This window comes from Dermacentor andersoni, chromosome 6 (genome assembly GCF_023375885.2).
Source record: "Dermacentor andersoni chromosome 6, qqDerAnde1_hic_scaffold, whole genome shotgun sequence".
Lineage (NCBI taxonomy): Eukaryota > Metazoa > Arthropoda > Arachnida > Ixodida > Ixodidae > Dermacentor > Dermacentor andersoni.
The window spans coordinates 43,204,249-43,227,479 of NC_092819.1; the positions used below are offsets into that span (position 1 = coordinate 43,204,249).

Here is a 23,231-nt window from a genome sequence, read left to right on the forward strand (position 1 = left end):
ACAGCGAGGCTACCCTGATAGACTCGACCGAGAGCGATGACAGCTCCGACGACGACTACGTGACTGTCCCGAGTCAGAAAGCAAAGCGGCGGATGCTTAGGGCCTCTGTGGACACATCTACTATGAGGACTCCGCAGAGTTCGCCGAAGTACACCATCCTTTTCCTACCTGCGCTACCCTCCGACAACATGAGGTTCCTCAACAGGCAAGTTGCATCGGTTGAACTCGAGAGACTGTTGCCAAATGGCATTGAGGACGTACGAGTCAACCCTCGGAAGAATGTTGTCGCGGTATACGTCGCCCATGCGTCGGCGTTAGATTCTCTGAGAGCTGTCACTGTTCTCGGTGGCATGAACGTCCGTACCATCATCCCGATGGGACAAGAGGCTACTACAGGCGTCATATATGACATTGATGCGGCCATCTCAGGCGAGGATTTACCGCTTTTGATAAAGCCTGCCAATCATGGGACCCACATACTGCAGGTGGCCCGTCTCGGAACTTCCAGATGCGTAAAAATTTTCTTTAAAGGTGACTGCCTTCCATCGCATGTGAAGGTAGGTCATTTCCGACATGCTGTCCGGCCCTTTGTTCCCAAGCCGCTTCAGTGCAGAAACTGCCAGAAATTTGGTCACGTGAGCGCCGTCTGTGGAAAGTCTGCTATATGTTCCCGCTGTGCAGCACAGCACTCTGCAGGCAACTGCCAGGCAAAAACTTATAAGTGTTCGAACTGTCAAGGGCCCCACGATGCCTCATCAAAGGAATGTCCTAGAGTTAAGCGAGAACTCTCCATATTGAAGACAATGGTGAGGGATCGGTCGACTCATCGTGAAGCAGCTGCTGACGTCAGGCGACGTCGTTCTCGTCGCAGACGCTCATCATGGAATTCTGCTCTCCGCACAAAGAATACGCGTGCTGCAAAGCCTCTTGCTGTTGAATCTGCTCCAACCCCAGTGCAGAATGTGTCCAAACCGCGTATAGATAACGGAGCAGCTGAAAAGAATGCCGCGGATGAAGAATGGCCACCACTGCCAAGGATAAGCCCTGTGGAAAAACCCCAACAAGGAGAGGCACCACAATGCTCCACCCCTCACCCAGATGAGCTGACAGAGCATGACCGCAGAATTGTAACAATGCTGCAGTCTTTGATAAATGCGATTCGCACGCTTGTGGGCAACTCGAATACGCCAACAGCTCGAAGCGCAGTGCAAGTGTTGGATGCCTTGAGCCCAGTGCTTGCAAATCTTGCGTAAGCACAATGGCTCTTCCACTGCCTTCACTCCGTGATGAAGTGCGTAGCGCGACGATTTTCCAGTGGAATACCAGAGGACTTAAATCACGGATTTCATGTTTCGGCCAATACGTTTTTACGAACCGATTTCCTGTAGTGGTAATATGTGAACCGAACGTGTCAAAAGCGCTAAGACTCTCTGGATACGAAGCTTTTATGGCGTCGACGTGCGGGCAATCCAGCAAAGTAATTGTTTACACCCGTATAAACTGACTTACATTCACCACTCGGTGCAGCCTCATGATGGAAACCAATACGTGTGTCTCCGCATTACAAAGAATAAAGTGGCCTTCACCCTTATCGGCGCCTACATCTCCCCATATAGTCGGTTCGACGGCGACCGACTGCGAGACATCCTGACGGCGATTTCTGGACCCTGGATTATCACGGGAGACTTTAATGCTCATCACTTGGCTTGGGGAAGCTCCAGAATAGATTCCAGGGGCCGGAAACTTGTGGAATTTGCTTCCGACCATGAACTCAGCATTATGAACGATGGCAGTCCGACGTACTTGCGTGGTTCCAACTATAGCAGTTGCTTAGACTTAACTTTGGTGTCACGGCAACTTGGTCAAAATTTTCGGTGGTTCTCTGACATCGAGACTCAAGGCAGGGACCATATTCCCACCTACTTAAGTATCACTGGATTTGGAAGCTTCTCCTTTTCTACTTCCCGACAAGCATATATAAGGTGGTCAACATATAAGACAAAGGTGGAAGAAGCATGCAAAGAAGGATTTACCGGCACCATTGAGAACCCTATTACAAGTGTACTGGAATCGTCTAAGTACACATTTACATCCGCAATAAAACGTACGGATTTCGACATGGAACTTGAGCGACTTCGAACGATTCGCAGAAGGGCTGAGAGGCGATACAGGCGCACGAAGTCAATTCATGACCTTAGAGTCGCTCGACGTATACAGAAGAAAATCCAACGTGGTATGGACAGGCTGGAGGAACAACGGTGGAAGACGTTCTGCGAATCACTTGACCCCCGCAAGCCACTGTCTATCATATGGAGGACGGTGCGCGGCCTTGGCTCGTCTCCACAGCAACGATAGCCGTTCTCAGCCCTAGCTCTACATCAAGGCCGCTCATAGGTCGATATAGCCGAAGATTTCTGTGTGAAGATTGCGGGCAGTGTGGTCACCATCAATAGCGAAATTCTGGGTGAGGTTCCTGCGACACGCTTACCAGAATTGAATGTGTCCTTCTCACTTGAGGAATTGGACGCTACTCTGGCCACATGCAGGCGCTCATCGTCGCCAGGACCATACGGCATCACCTACGCTGCTTTATGCCACCTAGGTGAAGATGGCCGAAGCAGACTTCTGGAATGTTATAACCAGTCTTGGAATGATGGCGTCGTTCCTGAGCGGTGGAAGTCCAGCCGCTTGATACCACTCCTGAAGCCGGGAAAGTCGCCACGTGACCTGGCGTCCTACCGACCCATTGCGCTGTCCAGCTGTGTTGGGAAGGTCATGGAAAGAATGATTCTCACCCGCCTAGAGTGGTATCTTGAGCGCCACAACGTATACCCCGAGGCCATGGCTGGTTTTAGAAGAGGCCGTTCCTCTATTGACAACGTCATCGACCTCGTCACGTCTGTACAACAACAAAAAAAACACCACAAGCGTATATCGGTTGCACTATTCCTCGACGTGAAAAGCGCCTATGATAATGTAACGCATGAAGCCATCATAGATGCCCTGGAAAATAATGGAATTGGTGGACGCATGTTTCGGTGGATTCGGAGCTATCTATTCCAACGATCCTTCTTTGTGCACAGTGCAGATGGCCGAACCGCTGACCATTACACTTGCCGTGGCGTCCCTCAGGGTGGGGTTCTTGGCCCCACTTTGTTCAACCTTGCAATCCTTGGACTTGCCGACGTTCTACCACATACAGTAAACTGTTCCATATATGCTGACGACATATGCATATGGGCCTCGGCAGTTACGCGTCTCCAGGTGCGTGCACGGCTCCAAAAAGCAGTGACCCTAACATCATCGTACCTGCGGGCTCAAGGCCTCAGCATTTCGACCGAGAAGTGCGCCTTAGTCGCTTTTACCCACAAGCCCATGACCTGGTACGCTATTGCTATTCACCACCAACCAATTTCCTACGCAAAAATTCACCGATTCCTAGGCGTTATTATAGACAGAGACCTTTCATGGAGCCCCCACATCTCATACTTGAAGAAAAGGCTTACCTCTATCGCCCATACACTAAGGTTTCTTGCCGGTAAAACGTGGGGCACATCCGTGGCATCTATGCTTCAACTATACAGGACGCTCTTCCTAGGATACTTGCGATACAGCACACCAGTGCTGTCCAATGCTAACAAAACTAACATCTATGTCCTACAGAGCATTCAAGGCCAAGCCCTTCGAACATGTCTGGGGCTACCTCGAAGTGCTTCAACCGTAGCAACAATAGCCACCGCGAGAGACCACCCAATAATGACCTATGTAGCTATCGACGCACTCCGGGCGCATGTTCAGCCATATATCCAGACTCCCTGACCGCTATCTCGCTCGCTTGCCTGAGAAAAGACCCAAGGCACCGTTCTCCAGAGCACTCTTTGTCATTGACGCACTCGCCCGCAGCAAGACCGCCATCCCCTCAGTGGTGCTTGAAAAAGCCTCCTGTGTACCTTGCTGTTCCAGGAATAGTGAAGAAAGCTAGCCTGACCACCGCGGCTCTCAAGCAGATCACATTGGAACTTTTGCATCGTTCATACGCTAACCGAAGCCATGTTTACACGGATGGTTCCGTCTCGGAAAATTCTACGGGCGCCGTTGTTCTACCATCTCAATCGGTCGTCATCAAGTTTAAGACTTCACACGCAACGACATCTACAGGTTCCGAACTGGCCGCTCTTCGCGCTGCTGTCGAATATATTGAAAAAGAACCGCCCAACAAATGGGTAATATTTTGTGACTCGAAAGCAGCCCTCCAGAGCTTGCGAAGTTTACGACGTGGCGATTATGAACAGCTGGTGTCACAAATCAACGAAACCTGCCATTGCGCTTCTGAACGAGGACATGATATCATATTTCAGTGGCTGCCGGGACATTGTGGCATCGTTGGTAATCACCTCGCCGATGACGCTGCCCGACGAGCCCAGGCAGTCTCACCGACACTCCTTATACCTTTATCGAGAGTCGACGCTGCAAGAGAGCTTCGTAGTCTCGCTCGTACCATCACGTTAAGTTACTGGCATGCACCACAGAACTCTAAGTGTCGTTTATACAGCCTCGACCCATCACTGAAACTTAAATTACCAGCGAATCTTCCATGACGTGACGCAACACTGCTGTGTCGGCTGTGGGTAGGAGTAGCATTCACCAACTCCTACAGCTATCGTATTGGAATGGCGGATTCACCAATGTGCGCGAAGTGCAAGTGTGAAGAGACCATCAGTCACCTTCTGTGCCACTGTTCTCGCTTCGATAATTAACGTGAGGCTCTCCAGTGTGCCTTGAATAGACTGGATGACAGGCCATTTACGGAAGCAAAGACCTTGGGAGCCTGACCTCACAGTTCATTAGCGCAGAAAGCAGTTCGCGTGCTTTTTTCACTACCTGAAGGCAACAGACTTGAGTGCCCGACTATAGACATCCTACACTTAAGTTCTCTCTCTCTCTCTCTTTCACTCCCCATTCCCCTCCCCACGTGTAGGGTAGCAAACTGGACTCAGTCTGGTTAACCTCCGTGCCTTTCCTTCTTCCCTTCTCTCTCTCTCTTTTAATCTGCTCCTTGATGCGCAGGTTCATGCGAGTGGTAGTCTACAGAAGACAGTAAAGCGGCGACGTCACAATTGCCCTTACCAATGCAAAGATATACTTTCCACCAAAAATGAAGCGCGTTGCCCCAAAAATGTCAAACGACCCACAATTTGGATCGCAACAATGCATTTCGCGTATAAAGGCAAGCGTTTTCAGGCAATATGTAAGCAGGGCCGAGGTTCAAATGGCTCTTATCTCAGTTCCGCTCTAATTTTATACATTTTCGCCATTCAGCAACGTTCCAGCAGCGCGAACAACTAGATTATATATCGGATCATCCAGCCGATGTGGCGGTTGATATGAAAGGAATGCTATGTCAAGCGGGAAGAATTAAATTATACCGAGTTATGGAGGCACTTTGGGGGGCGTATCTTCTCGTGGTAGCTAGACAGACGCTCATGTTAAACGTATTGGCAGGAGCAGGGAAACAAAGAAAAAGATAGACGACTTCCTTTTAAGCACAGTAGCATATGCATCATTAAACAAAGAATGGTGAAAATTACGTACATCCGAGGGGCTGCCGACACGGGAACGACAAGAGACGTTCTGCTAAATAATTTTAAAACAATTGCCCTGCACACCCGCCCGCTCCGCGGGTTTGGTTGCTTCTTTTCTTCTTCCTCATTTTCGTGCATTCTAGAGTTATTCCTTCCAGTTCTTCATCCTTTATTCATCACTAACATTATATTTCTGAACCGTACAGAATTTAACGAAAACCAACCTGTGCCTATAGCACATCGTAGACATTTCATTCCGCCCTGCACTATGCGATACGGCCGCTTCTTGCTAGCCCGTCCTATTCGCCGTATTGTGGGGCTTGTGGCTGAGTGAGTAGAGTAGCCAAATCGGAAACGCATGGCCCAGGGTTCGACACCCGCCTCGCCCAGTATAGTGCATGTTAACTCTATTTCGTTGATCTACCTCGTTCCAGGTGAGATGGCTAGGAAGGGTTAGGCCAGGTTATGTCAAAAAGGCGAGATTATCGTGATAACCGACAGACTCCGACAGAACTCGGCTGAGAACTGCCTGACACTATATGAACGAGCACTTCCTATTCGAAAGCATCTTAGACATTTTTTTACGCAGTTGAAGTACGTTAGGCGTTGTTCCACGGATGATTACTCGCCTCAATGTGGAGAGAGAGTACTTTGAGAGCGCAGCTCTAAATTGATGGAATGCAGCGAGCAGCATCCATTCGTCAATCCTTCCGTACACCATTGTACTCGGGGCAGTATATATCCACTACGGAAACGCTGAGTATATAGGCAGTCGTCCATATGGCTGCGCTGTTAAACGGCTCATGCGGTGTGCCAAGGCGAAATTGCGCGATATACCAATTAAAGTGCCCGTTCCATATAACTTCCCCCATCAGTAAACCGACCACATCTGCATGGCAGCGCGCAGTTCGAACACGACGTGGAGCGTTACACGGACGCGTTCGTTCGCGTGTGCGGCTAAGTTAACGGAAGTCGCTGCATTCGCACTTGGGAGTGTTTCGAGTATAGCGCGCGCGCCTGTATACGCCAGTTGCACGCAGATGCCAGTTGCACACAGTCGTAGACGACGCCGGCTCCAAGATATATAACAAACTCGGTAGCTGCAGAGCAAAAACAGACAAAGCCAAGAGCATCGGATGCGCGCAACCGACCCAACGCGCCGACAATTCGCTTCCGTTTTCGGGCGCAGCTGACAATCGTTTTGCCGCCACTGTTCTCTGGCGACGATGGCATTGGGAGCGCGCGGGCACGCGCGCTCGGGCTCTTTTCCGATTAATCGCGGCCTTCTCTTTATGACGGCGCGGCTGCCGCGCGGCGGCCTTAATGAAGCCGCCTCTCGTGCTCGGCCTCTCCCTGGCGTTCGAGATGCGAGCGCGGCGCGGGTATACACACTGGGTCGTCGCGAAGGGAAATGCGTGCAGTGACGAGTACAACGTATACAGCCAAGGAACACGGCAGAGGTCTTGGGCTTCAGCGCTGCGCGACATCTGTGTGTGTCCTCTCCCGCTTTCGAACCGCGCGGCCTCGGATGTCAGAGTATACAGACGGCCTGCTAATACTTAGTTGAACGATTGCTTGACTTTTCTTGAACAGCTTGCACGCTACTGAAGAATGGATGACTGACAAATGATAACTATATGCAAGAGAGACAAAGCGACGAGGTGAACAGCGTCGCTGTGAGTTGACATTCAATCGGGTGAATACGCCGACTCTCAGCGTTCATTAGTGCTTGTCTAAGTGGCTGAAGCTGACGCGCAGCTGAGCGCGAGATGTCGAATGCGATTTCTCGCCTCCCTTCATCCCTTCTTGCGAATAAATAAGGAAAGTAGTTCTGCTCACACTTTTGGGCTCACATGCACGTTTAAGGAACCCTTGGAGAGAAGCACAAGTACATCCGCAGTTTTCATCATACTCATGGTAAATAGTATACTGCGCGAAAAATCCAAGGACGACAGAATGGTGGCCACCAGATCATGTCTACGGTTCTAATCATACGACAGCCATCGCGGTCAAACCGAAGCCGTAAAATTTTCGCTGGCATTCACGAGACACCGTAGACTCGGATCTCGAGTCATTTAACTTCATGACTACATCGAGTCAGGAACAGTGCGAAATTTCATGGCAACGAATGAGAACGAGTGCTAAGGGCGCAGGCACAGCGCAGTGTGCGGGCACACACCGGTATTGTAGGAACACCGCCTCTCCTCCGCCTTCAACGCCTTCGTCTCCCTACAAGTTGATTTCGACGTTGTTTGCAGTTGACGTCGATAGTGCACGCAATTGGCCGGGACGGCCCCCTTCAGGAGGAGGTGATCCGGGAACGGGCTAGCTGGCTGCCCCTAATAAATTGCCACTCGTAAAAATGTCCCCGCCAGACACTATAAGGCAGCAGCTGGGCCGTCGTAAACTAAAGACCACACGCGAACAATACAGCACGGCTGCCGTCGCCGCTTGCTGCTGTTGTTGCCGCCGCCGCCGCTAATGCCGCTCTGCCCGAGGCCTCTCGTGCTATCTAAAGGCCTCACTGTCTTTTTTTTTTTCCCCCATGCTTTCATTGTGTGCGACACGAACTCCGGGCAGCTTTAGCCAAACCTACTTACAAACAGCCTGTACGGCACGTTTTATCTTTGAATTTCTTTTCCCGGGAGCCTTTCTTTCGTCGTCAGGGCCATATGTATACCTGAACGCGCGCTTACACGTGTTTGCGCGCGGGCTGGTAATAGAAGATGGTAGCACAAAAGCCCTTCCCAGAGTTCTGCAGGATACGCGAACCGCTTGTTTCGCGTATAGCAAGTGGGCGGTGCCGCCGGCGCTCGGAGTGCGACCGCAAACCAGACAAAGCTAAAGTTATACAAGGCCATAAGTCTTGCAGGTGATCTGAAGACAAGTCCCCATGCACGTAGAAAAATTGGTTTCAGGGTGAGGTTGATTTCAATTAAGTAAAATCTCACCACCCATTACGGGGGAGAGAGAGAGGGAAATAAGGAAGGCAGGGATGTTAACCAGTCAAGAACGAGAATCATGCGGTAGTATGAGAGGCAAAGAAAAAAAAAACAGATTGGGCCTTGTTCGACCGCTCTCCGTCTTCTGTGACCCTTCGGTCCTGTTTAAGCCGACACGCATGTTTCCTTAATTCGATAGACGGTATGAGTCCCATTCTTCATGCTTCTGTTATCCTACACCCACCCGCCCCCGCCTCACCCCCCATTCGACTGTAAAATATACGCCGGGTCAACGTTCAGGTAGCTTATAAAAAGGCGGGCGTCAAAATTTGGAGCGCATTTTCATCTTCGTCGCAATCCGCCTAAACAGGTTGACCCGTAAACACAACGCGATATCCGCCAACGTGATTGCAAGTAATCCAGCAACAGCAGCACGTGCTCCTCCTCCTAAACGAAATGCAGGTTTGGTCCCGAGATTTATCCTGTACACGGTGCAATAGAAAGTACCACGACGTCACTCAACACGCACCATCCAGTGCTATCCACAATGCATGTGCGGCATGCACAGAGTGACGGCAGCCAAGTTATGCACCAAGTTGACGGACTAATCGGAGGATCGCCACTTCGGTGGCGCCAACGAAACCATGGCACTATACGCGAAGGTGTATACGGCGAGTGTAACGTTTACTGAACGGTAAGTAATGTAACGTAATTAAAGTAGTAAACGGTTAGTTGCACGACGTTTACCGAATCCGGGCCAAAGATGGCTCAAAGACGACTTCGAACAACACGCCGTTCGCTGACTTGTAAGACGTTCGCGTGCTAACGACAGCTGAGCTCCCTAAGAGACGTACATTGAATAACTGAACGCAGCATGCATTTCCTTGTGTCTCCTTTAGCGCTTGATAGGCAAAAAGAAAACAAAAATAAATAAAGGAAGGTAAAGAAAGGAAATATAATAAACAAAGAAAAGGAACAGCACGACAAGTGGCATTAGGATCGTAAGCGACAGGATATTATCGGCCCTCTGCTCGAAAATAATACCCCTTTCCTTCACGTTTGTACAGATCTGACACGGCTTTCTGATAGGCGATTCCCGTATATACCTGGCAGCCTCGCCAGCATTTCCAAATCTGCGCCGTCAAAACGAAGAAGGAGGAGCAGAAACACGGGCTGGAGAGAGAAGCGCAAAGCGGACAACTAAGCAAGGGATCGAATTTCCATCCGCGGTGCCACCGACCCTGAGTGAGTCGTTCGTTATTCTCGACTTGGAGAGAATATCGGCTTTTCCGCTACGGGCGCGCTATATGTTGTACATTTTCTTCGTCTTCTTCCTAGTTCAATTCGAGCTTTGGCTTCGGCGACGACTATGTAAAGCTTTATTCCGGAGCAGCTCGCTTCTCCGCGCGAGAGATGACAGTGAGCGGCTTGAACAAGGCGGATGGGATTTCGAGACGGATCCCATTTAGATAACGGTACACTTTGGCCATGCAAGCGGCACGCTCTCCTGTCGGCACGTGTTTCTTGTCAGAAACGTTTCGCCGTTGGACGGGAAAACAATAGAGGGGAATTTGCCGTCCTGAATGTGTTTTTATTTTTTTCTTATTTCTCTGAAACCGGCTTTTGTGCGCAAGTGCTTTGTGCATCAGAGCACGACAGACCTCCGACCCGGGAGAGTGCCGAGCGTTCTCGTTTTCTACACACTGCAGATCAATTTGGAACAGAGAAACGAGCAGAAAAGATGGTAGACAGCGTCACTGCGAATTTTTTCAGCGGTTAGTATAACCGGTTAGTATAACCGAATAGTATAACGGTGCCTTGACATGATCCCTCGCTCGAGAGTTACGTAAAAACAAGAACAATCGTCTGGTCTTCTTTTCTGCTCTTTCTTCCTTATTTCTTCTTTATTTTTCATGTTTAGAAATGCTTGCGCGCGGAATGTATTACCTTTTATACGTAAACTTAAAGAAAATGCATGTCGTGTCAGCGTTAGCTGTCGCGGTGAATCAGTGGTTTTGACACATGTGTTGTTGAGAACGAGGCTTCGGGTTCGATGCCGAGCTGCGGCAGCCCCATTTCGATGTGGTACAGGAGTGCAAGACCGCCCGTGTATTCACATGACGCCACACACGCCATTCTGTAGTCCTATAGTAACTCACTGTTCTGCTTGAGATAAGCGGATCTGGATAGCGCACACCCCTATTTGTTGTTGCTGCACAGTGGATAACTTCACGTGGTCAAAATTGTGCAAAGCACACATTCACCTCCCCCCCAATTTCCCAACGCTACGCCGTCTTCCAATAGCTTAGCTGTCGTTTTGGAACGTTAAACCTCACCAGTCAGGTTCACTGTTGCCAACAGACACACGTGCTCAACAAGCTAATCTTCCCAATCATGAGCCGTACTTTGATGCAGATTACGTACCACGATGAACATAGATTCACGACTGTTCGGCCATTACAGTATACTGCTCAAGTTCGTCTACGGGCACGTTCGTTGCATCTTTTTTTTTTTTTCTTTGCTACACCTAAGCCGCTATGCGACATGTTGAAAGGGCCTTCCCTAAGCATGCCTCGCGTATTCCGCACAAGCGCGCGAAAAGTTCCCAGGCTTGAACGGATCGTCCCCTCCAGGAGGCCTGCCAGGAGACCCCTCATTAAGGTCGTAATAGGCCGCTAAGCGGCGGTCATAAAGACTGCTTTTTAGCGCGGCCTCTCTCTGTTGGCTTTGCCTCGGACATGCACCTGCGTCGGCCCAAAACCTCTCGCAGTTCGACGGCGCACAGCGTCGGTGGGGGGTCTCCGTTCCCATTCAAACTCGACAGCAAAGTCGTCACCATCCCCGCCGTATTTTGTGCGCGCCAGGGGACGTCGTGGGGTTCTGCGACTGCGGTGGACGCGTCTCTCTTCCGCACCAAAAGCGCCACTGAGCACGCCAGAATACCGGACGGTTCTTGTTAAACCCTCTGTTATGAGTCTCCACTGACCCCCAACCCCACCCTGCTGTCCGCCCCGCGCTAGCGTTCTCACAGATCTCGTGACAACCGGCCGAACGCGCGGCGTCTCCCAAGCGACCGACGCAGCCCAACCCAGCGCGCGTCCTCTAATTGGGGATCACTCCCTCCCCGGGCTCCCGTTTTCCCTCCTCTCCTGCCGCCTTCCTTCCACGAGAACCAACGCTGGAGGGGCCAGAGCCCCTGCTTTGCTCTTCGAAAAACCACACACGGAGACGCACGAGCATGCGGGAAAGTGGGCAGGCAAGACGCACAGGGATGGTCGCCGCACGCTGAGCGATCCATCCGCGGGGCACACCGGGCTGGGCTCGCAGTCCCCGGCAAGCACCGTTGCCCGGGAAGCGAAAGGAACGCAAGGTGCACCCGGTGGACTCCCGCGGGGCAACCCGCGGTGCCGCGAACAATACGTTCGCGGGACCGACGCGTACCGACGGCGCACAATGGGAGACGATCGAGACACCGCGCCGCGAGGCGGTTTTTTTTTCTCCTCCGGCGTGTTTTTTCAACGCGGAGAGCCAGAGAGGCTGTATATAGGAAATGAGAGGCCGAGGAGGCGCTCGGGAATCACTCTTGTCTTTCTGTCGCCTTCCTCGAGATTCCTTTACCGCTCTGCCGCTTTTCTTTCATCCCCCCCCCCCCCCCCCCCCACACACACACCGCCGTTCTTTCATTCCTGCCTCTTCATTTTGTTCTCTCTTCTCGGCACCCATGCTGAATCTTGCGTTACTACACTCTTCCTTCGTTTATTATTATTTCTTACGGATAAATCATTAGCTCTCTAAATAACCGCCCCTTCCCGTCTCTCCTTTCCGCGGTTCCGCAAAATCGCTAGAACATAACGAACGCGAAACGGAACACGTGTGTCGTGCCCGCGAAGCGAAGCAAGAAGACAAAAAAGACGTGGTCCGCCGAAAGAAAACAACCGCAAAGAAGTCTCAAGAGCAAAGGTTTATGCTCGCCCAGCTCCGGGGGCACAAGATAAAAGGAAAGCGCAACGCGAAGTAAAAGGCGGTTGGTTTTTCGCTTTGTCTCGGCCTGCCCTCCAGCGGGTACCGGGAAAAGCTGACAGGTCTGCCCGGGTTATCGATGGGTGCCCCTCATATTTCATCAGCGGCTGCGGCGCCTTCGCCGCCTGCGCCCCCGGAAAGTAGGGGGGAGGCAATGCGAGGGGGCACGCATGGGGGAGTGGGGGGGGGGAAGCTTTCGCCTTCAGCACCGACCCGCAGCATCGACACCCCGCTACACAGCGAAGGGCGCTCCTTGGCTGCCCTCGAGTTTCAGCTGTTGTTGACTGGCAGAAACGCCGTTGTTCTCCGGCGGTAGCGGAAAGTACAAGAACGGCAGAACGGGAGGAGGAGGGTCTGGTTTTAGGTGGCTGTGGCTATGGGGGTTCCGTGCGCGTGAGCTGCTCATCATTTCGTGAACACGGTGTTCCCGCGAACGAGAACAATGCGGGGTCCTGCGCATGTTGCTAACCCTAACGAGAAAAGGAAACAGACGAAAAGAACCGAGCAGGGTGCTTCTGCGCGCTTCCTTCTGTTTTGTTTACTTCTTGTTTTCCGAGGGCAAAATAAAAAGAAATCGAACAGTCGGCTAACAAAGAGCCTGCTCTCGCAACCTGCTCTCTGTGGTGGTGGTTTCGAGCTGATCTCCTGCGTGCGTTCTACGACCGAGGGGTTCACGCAAATTCGTGGGGGCACCCATGGCGTCGTCTGCTACTACCACCGCTGAGCAGACGACGACGACGACGCCCCGTGCTCAGCAGGTGACGGCGCTCGTTTCTTGAGCGGCTCGGTGATACGCGTGTTTCCGGCGCATGGGTGCCGGCGGACGTTGCAGAAACGAGGCCAGGGGTGCGGTGGACGCCCCGTAGTTTAATGTGATTTGTTTTTCCGAGAGTTTATTTTTCTAGAGTCAGCGGATGTATTTGAAAATGCGCGACTCGAGCGCCGAGATAAATGTACCGGAACCGGCGACAGTCGGCGCTGATACAGCGCATATCCATATTTGAAAGTGAGATCCCTTCACATCAGAGGTCCGCCCTTGTGGTGCGCCCTGACACGTTGCTTGTGAACGACCTTGGTGCCCGTGTGTCAGTGAAAGCAGATTTGCGTGACCGAGTGGCCTGTTTCTTCGTGCATCTTTTTTTCCCTCTCCTGACTGGAAAAAAAATATTGACATCCGGGAAACGCCAGCAGAAAAAGGGGGACACTTTGCCACGACGCATTCGGTATATCGCAATACAAACGGACGTTCAAACCAAATCAACGACAAATATTTATATAATGTAACGAATACCCTCAGCTTCCGAATATTCAGCGGTATACAAGCCGGGTTAACCGATATATGCTACGAACCTCGCTTTGCTTCAGTGTATCTTTCTGCTGAAGCTTTAGGAGCGGTTTTGTTTTGGGTATACGATTACGCGCGCGGGCCGTTTACCTGTCCACGCTTAAGACACAATCTGGGATGTGAAATTGTGGGGTTGAATATCCTGAATCTGCTCAATAGGCTTGGGCACGCCATAGTGGAAAAGCTCTGGATTAATTTCGACCACTGGGGATTCTGAAAGAGCACCCAAATCCGTGTGTGAAGTGATTTTTAAAGAGAAATGGAAGAGATAAGTGCAGTGCCGTAACTGTCTCTCACAGGAGGACACCTCAACAGCACTGCACGGGGAAGGGTATGGGAAGAAAAAGATGAAGGAGATAGAGACCGGAAGTAAGACCGGAAGTAAACCCAAATCCCGGTACACGGGCCAGCAATCGATCCCACAACGTCGTACGCAAGAATAGAACGCCAAAGCCACTGAACCACTACGGAGTGTCATCCTAAGAGATAAATACAATGAACGACTTTATTTAGCACTATGGTCGTGGAGGCCGTCCTTGAGCCTTGCGGCTCCAAGACGGCCCTGGTATGGGATACCAGGGCCTCCTGGGAGAGTACAGTGTGAGCAAGGCGTAAAGTGAGCTTGCGTGTGTGGGCAGGCCTGTGAGATGATGGTAGCTATTGTGGTAACGTGTACTGCAGTGTCTGCGAGGGCTTAAGCCTTAAACCATGTCTGCGGCACAAAAGCATCTAGAAGGTCCTTTCGTTTAGATTATTCTTCTGAAGAAACGGGTGGCCCTGACGGCATTTCAACACCTTCCTTCGTCAGTCACGAGGTACTCTGCGTATGGAACTGGCACGGCGCGAGCCGTAACACGGCTAAAAATTAGGCACGTTCGTGAATCCGTGTAGTCGTAAAACTTTCTTACCTTCTTCCTCCGAGGACGCAGGCGAGTGTGCCCCGCGATCATAGGTAGGTAAGTCCTGCAATTAGAAATAAGGAAAGTCGTAACGTTCGATTCACACAGCGGCCACGTTTGAGCCTGGTGGTATACGACGAGGAGGCAGGGCTACATAAATGCACTTAAAGAAGACGCCGCCTGCTATCAAGAGCTTTGGGAGAGTGTAAGAAGCGAAACTTAACGACTCTTGATGAGCTCCTATCAGCGGGCTTCGACGCAGCACTCAATCGAATCGCGGTAATCAGATGATTTTAGGGAGAATAGATCCGAAGCGCACAACCCGCAGCAAAAATATAAGATTCAAAACTAGAGAGAAAGGAAAAAGAAAGATCGAACATTAAAATCGGTCGCAAATGCGCGTTAGGCCGCACGAAGTGGTTGGGCGATGACTCTTCGTTTCGCAGCGGTCGCCATACCACGGCCCCGGGAATAAGGGGAGCCGTACACATGCGTCTGCAGGCATCCCTCTCTGCTTCCAATGTCTAGCCACCCCTAGATAAGAGTGAGAGGACGGCGCAGGAAGGAAGCAAGCGAAGGCTGGCCACACAGGGACCAGACGTGGAGGGGGGGAGTTCTCACGGGCTCGTGATGCGCGCGCCTTCTTTATGGTACCCCTGCGGACAATTGGCAGCCGTGGGTCCGAACCGGCAGCAACAGCAGCAGCACCACTGCACTGCGAGGGACTCTCCGGAGGCGCCGCGCGTTGTCCGGGAGGCGATGATTTCGGCTAAGTGCACGTGCTCTGCAATTTCGGGCCGGCGGCGGCGCCACGCGCTCAGCACTTTCGCCTGCGAGCACGAACGAACGAAGGGGGGTGGGGGGGGACTCGCCACCGTGCCTCGCAGGCTGTCACGTTCTCGGGCGCTGCCGCGACGACTCCCCCGTCTATACCGGACGACTGAATGCTGCGGCGCAGGTTGTAAATCATGGCCTTCGCTCTAGTAGCACTGACGTCAGCGGTTCTTCGATGGCTATAGAGGGGGGGGGGGGGGGGGGGGGGGGGGGGGCTTTATGCATTTCGCAGCTCGCGACCCGGGCGCTCCCAAAGCAAGGTCCCAAGCAGTCGCGAGTGTCAATGCAGGCGCAGGTAACAATGGCGTTGCGATATCGGTGGTTGCGATCTTCCAGTGTAACTCGTTGATGACTCATGAGACGACGCATTCCGAGCGCAGTATTGGAACGGAAGGATACGAACCAGATCCTGGTGGCTCAGTAGCGTTGCGTTCCATACCAGGCTGCGGCCGGCCGCACTCTGAGAGAAACTAAATGCGAGAACACTCACGCACATCGACTTGTCCGCTCGTTAAAGAACTCCAGGTGGTCGAATTTAATTACATTACAGCTTCTCAAGTAGCCCATGACTTGGGACGTATAAACCTTGCCAAGAAATAAATAAATTATTTATTTATTTATTTATTTATTTATTTATTTATTTATTTATTTATTTATTTATTTAGTTAGTTAGTTAGTTAGTTAGTTAGTTAGTTAGTTAGTTAGTTAGTTAGTTAGTTAGTTGGTTAGTTAGTTAGTTAGTTAGTTAGTTAGTTAGTTAGTTAGTTAGTTAGTTAGTAAGTAAATCAAAGCATTGAGGAATAGGCAAGCATGCCGCAGCTGTACGACCCGCACAAAAGACGCGAATGAAGTGATATGAAATTTGCATGTAAAATAGAACGTGTACTCCCAGTAGACACGGGACATTCATAACTATGCACTGCACCCGATCCAACACTCACCTCTGTTACGCTTTTGACCAAATCTTTACGTCAGCAACATTACTAGCGAAATACATCGTTCACCCTGAGAGAGACTCAGAGATTCAACGTGAGACTTTCCAGTGTGCCTTGAATAGACTGGATGACAGGCCATTTACGGAAGCGAAGATCTTGGGAGCCTGGCCTCACAGTTCATTGGCCCAGAAAGCAGTTCGAGCGCTTTTTCGCTACCTGAGGGCAACAGACTTGAGTGCCCGACTATAGACATCGTACACCTAAGTTCTCTCTCTCCCTCTTTCACTCCCCATTCCCCTCCCCACGTGTAGGGTAGCAAACTGGACTCAGTCTGGTTAACCTCCCTGCCTTTCCGTCTTCCCTTCTCTCTCTCTCTCACCCTGAGAGAGAGAGAGAGAGAAAATAAAGGGAAATGCAGGGTGGTTGACCAGATGGGCATATTCGGTTTGCTACCCTTCACAAGAGAAGGGTGAAGAGTAGAGGGCATAAGGTAAGAGAGAAAGTACACCGTAAGGCAAGTGGCAACACAGGCAGGAAAAAAAAATCACGCTGAAGTGTTCCACCCATTCGCACCACAGATCAATGGATCGCACAGGTCAGCTTTCGAATGATAGTTCACTATCTTCTGTGTTGAGGCGGCTTTGCGATGCCTATCATCTGTCCTAACCTCTCCTTTGATAACAAGCTAACATCTTATGCAGCTTTCTTCAACTCTACCCTGAAAAAGATTCGTGCGATTACTATGCCGAACTCACGCTTGTATCGACATGCTTTCTTATCAAACAGTGGAGTCGTTAAGTACTGGTGACAAGACGTAGATGCTCAGTGTAGTACTTTCGTGCTTTGTTTTATACTCACCAACAAGACACGCTCGGAACCCCACTATTTGCGAAGATTACCGTTGAGGCACTACTCAAACATCAACGCTCAGCAGGTCCTCGCAGCCGACGTCAACTAGAAGGCGTGGAACGGGGGAACACCCCTGGTCATTGCCGATGATTGCAATCAGGCTAGGTGCCGGATTATTCCCTCTGCCCGCCAGGATATAGGTTCGGAGGTAAATCTTGACTTTACGACTCTAACATGACGTCAGCGTCGGGGCAGGCAAGATTCCCGAAGCGGGGTTTCAAAACGAGATAGCTATAGAAGAACGGATGCAAGGTCCGCACGTGGGACGTAATGGCGGGTACGTGGCCAATGACATCGGGCTGCCTAGATTTGTGGCACTGCCAGAGCCAGGGATGAGGAAAGAATACATAAAAAAAGCAGCAACGAGGGACCCGGAGGACCGTGTTTATAATCCTAGTTTACGTTGCCAGGGCATGCGCAGCCAAATTAGATCGTCCCTATTTCCCCCTCGCAAGCACCTCGATTCCCGCATAGGGACTTCTTGCGAGGCACGTGATGACAGGGTTGGTTGGTAGTGGCAGTGGCGAAGGGGAGACCTGGGCAGGTTCGCTCGTCTCCTTCTCTCCCCGTTCTCTCCGGACTGGGGATTTAGTTTTACCGCGCTTCACGATTATGCTGCGCTTGAAGTAGCAGGCTAGGTTACACAGATTGCACCCAGAGCTGCGCTAGACGCTTGAAAAAAAATTACGGGTTTATACCCGGGGTGTTATTTGCACCGGACGAAAGAAACAAGAATGACACAGGCGGCACGGTTGAGCCACACGCAATGACGTCACTTAGCAGCAACCTATGATAGAGCGAGTGCTCCCCTTTCCTCGTCGCCGGGGCCGTAATGGTCGATGACGCTCGCCGTACGAGTTTAAACGAGATTAGAGCCAATTAGAGATAGCACGCGATGATTCACGCCGAGGCACGCTTGCGCGCAACAACGCGGCAAGCTCTGAGTGGGTGGTTTTAGGCATCCGCGCGCTTTAGCTGGGGGAAGCGAGAGATTTCCGGTTAATTGGATTTGGTAACCACGCGGAGCTAATTCATGCAGAAAACTAGACCGGAGAGAGAGTACAGCGTCGGGTTGAAGAACTTCAAAGTGGGAACAGTCGCATGCGCATGCAAGACGGTCATGTTTACTTCGTTGCGGATGGATGGCTTATTTGGGGGGGGGGGGGGTTGATCGCGCGGGTGTAACAGGATTATTCAGTGCGAACATGAAACAATAGCAGCCTAGTGCCACTTGAACCCCTTGCCACAAGGCTGATCGACTACTTCACCGGCAGGTATTGACAATGCCCGAAGTGCTCGGAGAACTACACACTCATTTCCGCATCAAGGTTTGTTTGCTATACTGAGGGCGTAGCAAAAGCCAGCCTTTATGCTTTTCTTTTTCTGAAGTATATGTAGGAATGTTCAGCTGTATCAACACCAGTTTCGTGCAAATAATATGCGCTACCTGAGTAACTCCTTCCTTTCATCGGCAAACCTTCTTGAAGTGCATAATATAGTGAGCGGATATTTTAAACACAGGGAAATATTTTACGCTGTCAAGGGACCCTGTGCGCTACAAGAATACACTGAATAATCTATCAACGACTCCACAACATTATTTCAACAGTTTTATGGAGCGCTGGATTGAACTAATAAAGTTAGTTTATATATGTATACTGTGGCTGAGGCGTGTCTCGCCGTACTTTATCACCCCATCACTACTTTCCGTTAATCTATCCGCTATGAAACCGTTAAACATTGAAAGTATACTAAACGAAATGAAATGTGTTGTTAAAGATTAGGTTCAACCGCTTTTCCACCACGGAATATCTCTCTTGCCCCCCCCCCCCCCCCCCTCTAATATGTTCCTGGGTGAGACAAGTGCTGACATCCATCGAAAGAGGAGTACCCTAAACGAAAAAAAAGCAAGAAATTACTGTATAAAAAGCAAATGCAGATTCAACGCACATGTTCGAATCTGTGTGGAGCGAAGCTTCAGACAAGCTGTTAGTTAAATGCTCTACAGCCAACCGCGATGCGAACAATTTTCTTTACATTCATGCTGTGGAGTGTGTAATATCTCATACAACGTGTGTGTTTATCCAGCGCAAAGGTCCCAAATTTACTGTCCTTCAATTTTTCATGTTTATGCACTACAGCGCTAGCACTTAAGCTACGCCGAAATGCAAAGTTCAAATGCGCGAGAAGTGTACGCAGCGATGTCACGAGGAGGAAGGCGATGTTGTCATACTTGTCGAGGGAAGAATGGTGATCACAGGTGTATGCACGAAAAAGAGGAGATGTATCAAGCAACGTGTAAGGATTCTGTGCCTCTTGTGCCACAATTGCACATGCAGTACCCATTATGGAAGGAAGGAAGAGAGAGAGAAAGACAGAACACTTATTAGCAAGACTACTTTAGTCTGAGTAGTCCTCGCTTGTGGAGATGGCGCTCGATGGTCACGGATTGGGGACGGATGCAACAACTGCCTGGATGTGTACGATTGGTTAAGAAAGGGCATACACTAAGGGCAATATACCGGAATGGCTCAAAGAAAATAGTGCAGATAAAATAATCAGATAAATAGAATCCAGTATTCTATTGAGAAGTCGCGGTGTGCTTTAGAGATAGCTATGAGTCAGCATTATACGTTCGGGTGTCGGAATTTTTTTTCTTTGTCACGCAGAACAGAGCTGAGCTTACTTACACTGCTTTGTCGGTCAGCATACAAAAGCTATATAAGTACGTACGCTGGTAATTTCATTCAGCGCACATATAACCCCCGAGCCAACAGCCACACCAAACCAAGGAGGGTAGTCAATATGAAAGCTTCGCTTTAATAAGTTTGGGCACGTGCATTCGGAAACAGTACATACATGTCTGACCTCTCTCTCTCTCTCTCTTTCTTTCGACGGTGCAGTGGAAGCCACACCTTATAATTTCTGACTTCTTCATACTTATACCATCCAACACGGCAATTAGAACCCGCGGCTCACGGCCTCTCCGTTCTTGCAGAGAATGTCACCATTTGTCAAACTTCCAAGCACCCATATCGTGCAGCCTTAACTCATTCAACAGGCGTGCCTCGGACCAGAAAGGCAACGTTTCATATTATACCACAGGATGCAACTCATTCGTACGTAATGTGTATATCAGTACTGTATGCCATGCTAACCCCGACCCTCACGCATATGTGGTCGTGCCCCTTCAGGCCTCCCGTATATCCAGTAAAGGAAGCGGAAGCGATATAAACGTCATCAGAGCACGCTCCTATTTGACTAGGCGTCTGCACAGGCATGTCGTATGAGTATAACACGGCTATCTTCATGGACAAACGCTTAACCTCCGAGCTCCGCTATATAACAGCGGCAGCGCTTTCGGAAACTCTACGCCCGCGGTGGGCCCGGCGGAGATTTACGACGATTAAGAGCGACGAATGACGAGCCACAGTTGCGACCACTCTTTTTACAACGCGAAAGAGGCGCGCGCCTGTCTTGTACCGACCGTCATGCCTCATACCAGCGCACGGTTCCGTCGCCCGACACTTTATTTGGAGGCTTGGCACGGGCACTTCATTGCTTAGCGTCGAGCCAGCGGCGCTGCGTGTTATGTTTTAAAGTCCCGAGCGAGTAAGTACGTTAGCCGTATGTATACTTGTTTCTTTGTCCCCGGAATATCGTGTGCAACGAGCATCGCGCGCGCCCAACGCCATCTGCACTTCCTCGGTGCCGAGGGCGTCGTCTGTTTGGGCGGCGGCGGCGTCTGCATGCGATGGGGCCTGCGCTGCAGGTTTCGAGAAAGACCGCTCAGTGCTTAGCGAATATAGACACAAGTTATGCCTGCGAGCGTCATAACTTCGGGGATGAAGGGAGATGGGTGGCCCGAGGAGATTGAGAAGGAGGGAGGCATACCACTACTTCGTCGGTGTACTAGCCCTATATACAGTGCACCACCCCGCGCTCCGGTCTCAACTTGGCCGGGGGCCCGAGGACGGAAATCCAAGCGGATGTCGGCCGCGCACGCTGTGTGTATGCACCAGCGGCGGCCGCATCTCCCGTGTGACGAGCGGCGGCTCCGGCGCGCTGCTAGCTCCGGAATCGCCGAGGCGATAAATTTTTTACAGCCGCAGTCGTAAAGGCCCGTTGAACTCATTTATGAAGGAGAGCGGGCGGGAGGGAGGGAAAAGAAAAGGGCGGTGCTGAGCGACGCGCGAAACGAGCTTCGCCTCAGAGCTTGGAGAAACCGAATGCGTGGGGACGACACTTGCGCCGAGCCCTTCTGTGCCCCTCGCTGCGCGAGAGAGAGCTGAGAGGAGGACGCCGCCGCTGGGGCCATGGGCCGAGGTTTGATGAGCGCGTCGTGAGCGTGAGCGGCGGCGGTGTGACCCCCCGTCCTAGGGCCCACCGATGTATCGAAGCCATGCACGTGCAACAAGGGAGGGCTTTATTCTTTCCTCGTCGTGGCCTCCCGTATTTTTCGAGCTTGGTCCAGACTGCACCCGGGATTCCTCTATAGTGGCGGGGCACTATGAAATGGCCAGTAGTCTGTACTTGAGAGGAGGCGCTGGAGAAACGAGATGTGGAAAGGTCCGACTAGTTTCAGGAGCCGAAATTCCTGCCTCTTCGCCATACGTTTGCGCTTCTTTTTCTTCTGTAAAACGAGCGAATGCTAATATGTGCTGATAATGACCTGTCGATTCTAGCCTTTGTGGATACTGAGGAGTATCTTCTTGCGCGTGTTTCGTGCCTCTGTGTCCTGCACCATACTAGTCATACGCAGTAACATACTAAGGTGTGTATAGCCACGTCAACCTAAGTCCTTTGCTATCCTTCTATAACACACTTCTCTCTCTGCGAATGAGCGCAGATGTGTAGTTAGTCAGCAACACTCCCCGTGTGTAGTTCAGTGAGTGCAAAAGAAGCAAGGTCGCATCGTCGTTTAATCACCGCCATAAAGCGTTCAACATCTGGCGACTGCTTTCAAGTTTGCATACTGCCCGTACGCGTACACAGGAGACACGAGAAGCTGATTCGCCGGGCGACACGACCTTCGAGGCGCGACACGCTCGCATCCGCGGCGCGCCAACGGAGGCCCGCTTCGATCATACGTCTTTCCTTTCGGGGCACCATCATCTCTGTTTCAGCACGGCGTAGCCCGCGTGGCGCAAATTTGCATTTCCGGTGCCACCGCTCTGCTTCGGAGCAGGAAACGTGCTGGGACGCGAGGCGAAGAAAATGCAGTGCTCGTCTATCAAGCTGTCTGCACAAGGGCGTTTGCGCCAAGATGGCGGCGCGTGTACATACGAAGCGGTGGCGACTGAATGGCGCCCTGCGATGCAGAGTATAGTGGTAGATCGCATACAATCCTGGGTTGGGAGTTAAGGTTAACAAAAAAAGAAAAGAAACAGGCAAAGGCCGCGGGGCGAGATTCCGCCATCCGTCATCGCCACGTCTGAGAGAAGGATGCAGGCGACGCGATGAAATCGCATACACCCACGCGATTCCTCACTGCGTCTGCTGAAGGTCATGTCAAAATTGAAGGTTTCTCTCTGCACAAAAGAGGCGGACTCCTGTGACTTTTTCATTCTTTTAAACAAACGAGAGAGAAAGGGACAACAAGGAAGGAAATGCAGGCAGGTCAACCATACGCATGTCTGCTTTGCTATTCTATATACGCAGGAAGAAAGGGTTGAGGGATGAAATAAAGAAATAAATAAAAAGAACGAAAGAAAGAAAATTAAGGCGTCGCATCGTCCGGAGGTGGACATCGAAACAACAGTACT

The 23,231-nt window shown here is 51.1% G+C and overlaps 1 long non-coding RNA gene across 3 annotated transcripts in view; it reads right to left on the reverse strand.

Moving 5' to 3' along the window:
* LOC126521974 (uncharacterized) overlaps window positions 1-23,231 on the reverse strand; it is a 155,254-nt gene that overhangs the window by 115,961 nt on the left and 16,062 nt on the right. For all 3 annotated transcript variants that reach the window (XR_011894911.1, XR_007597324.3, XR_008610407.1), the window contains exon 2: window positions 14,798-14,852. This is a non-coding gene — a long non-coding RNA (uncharacterized lncRNA). The remainder of the gene's footprint in view (window positions 1-14,797; window positions 14,853-23,231) is intronic.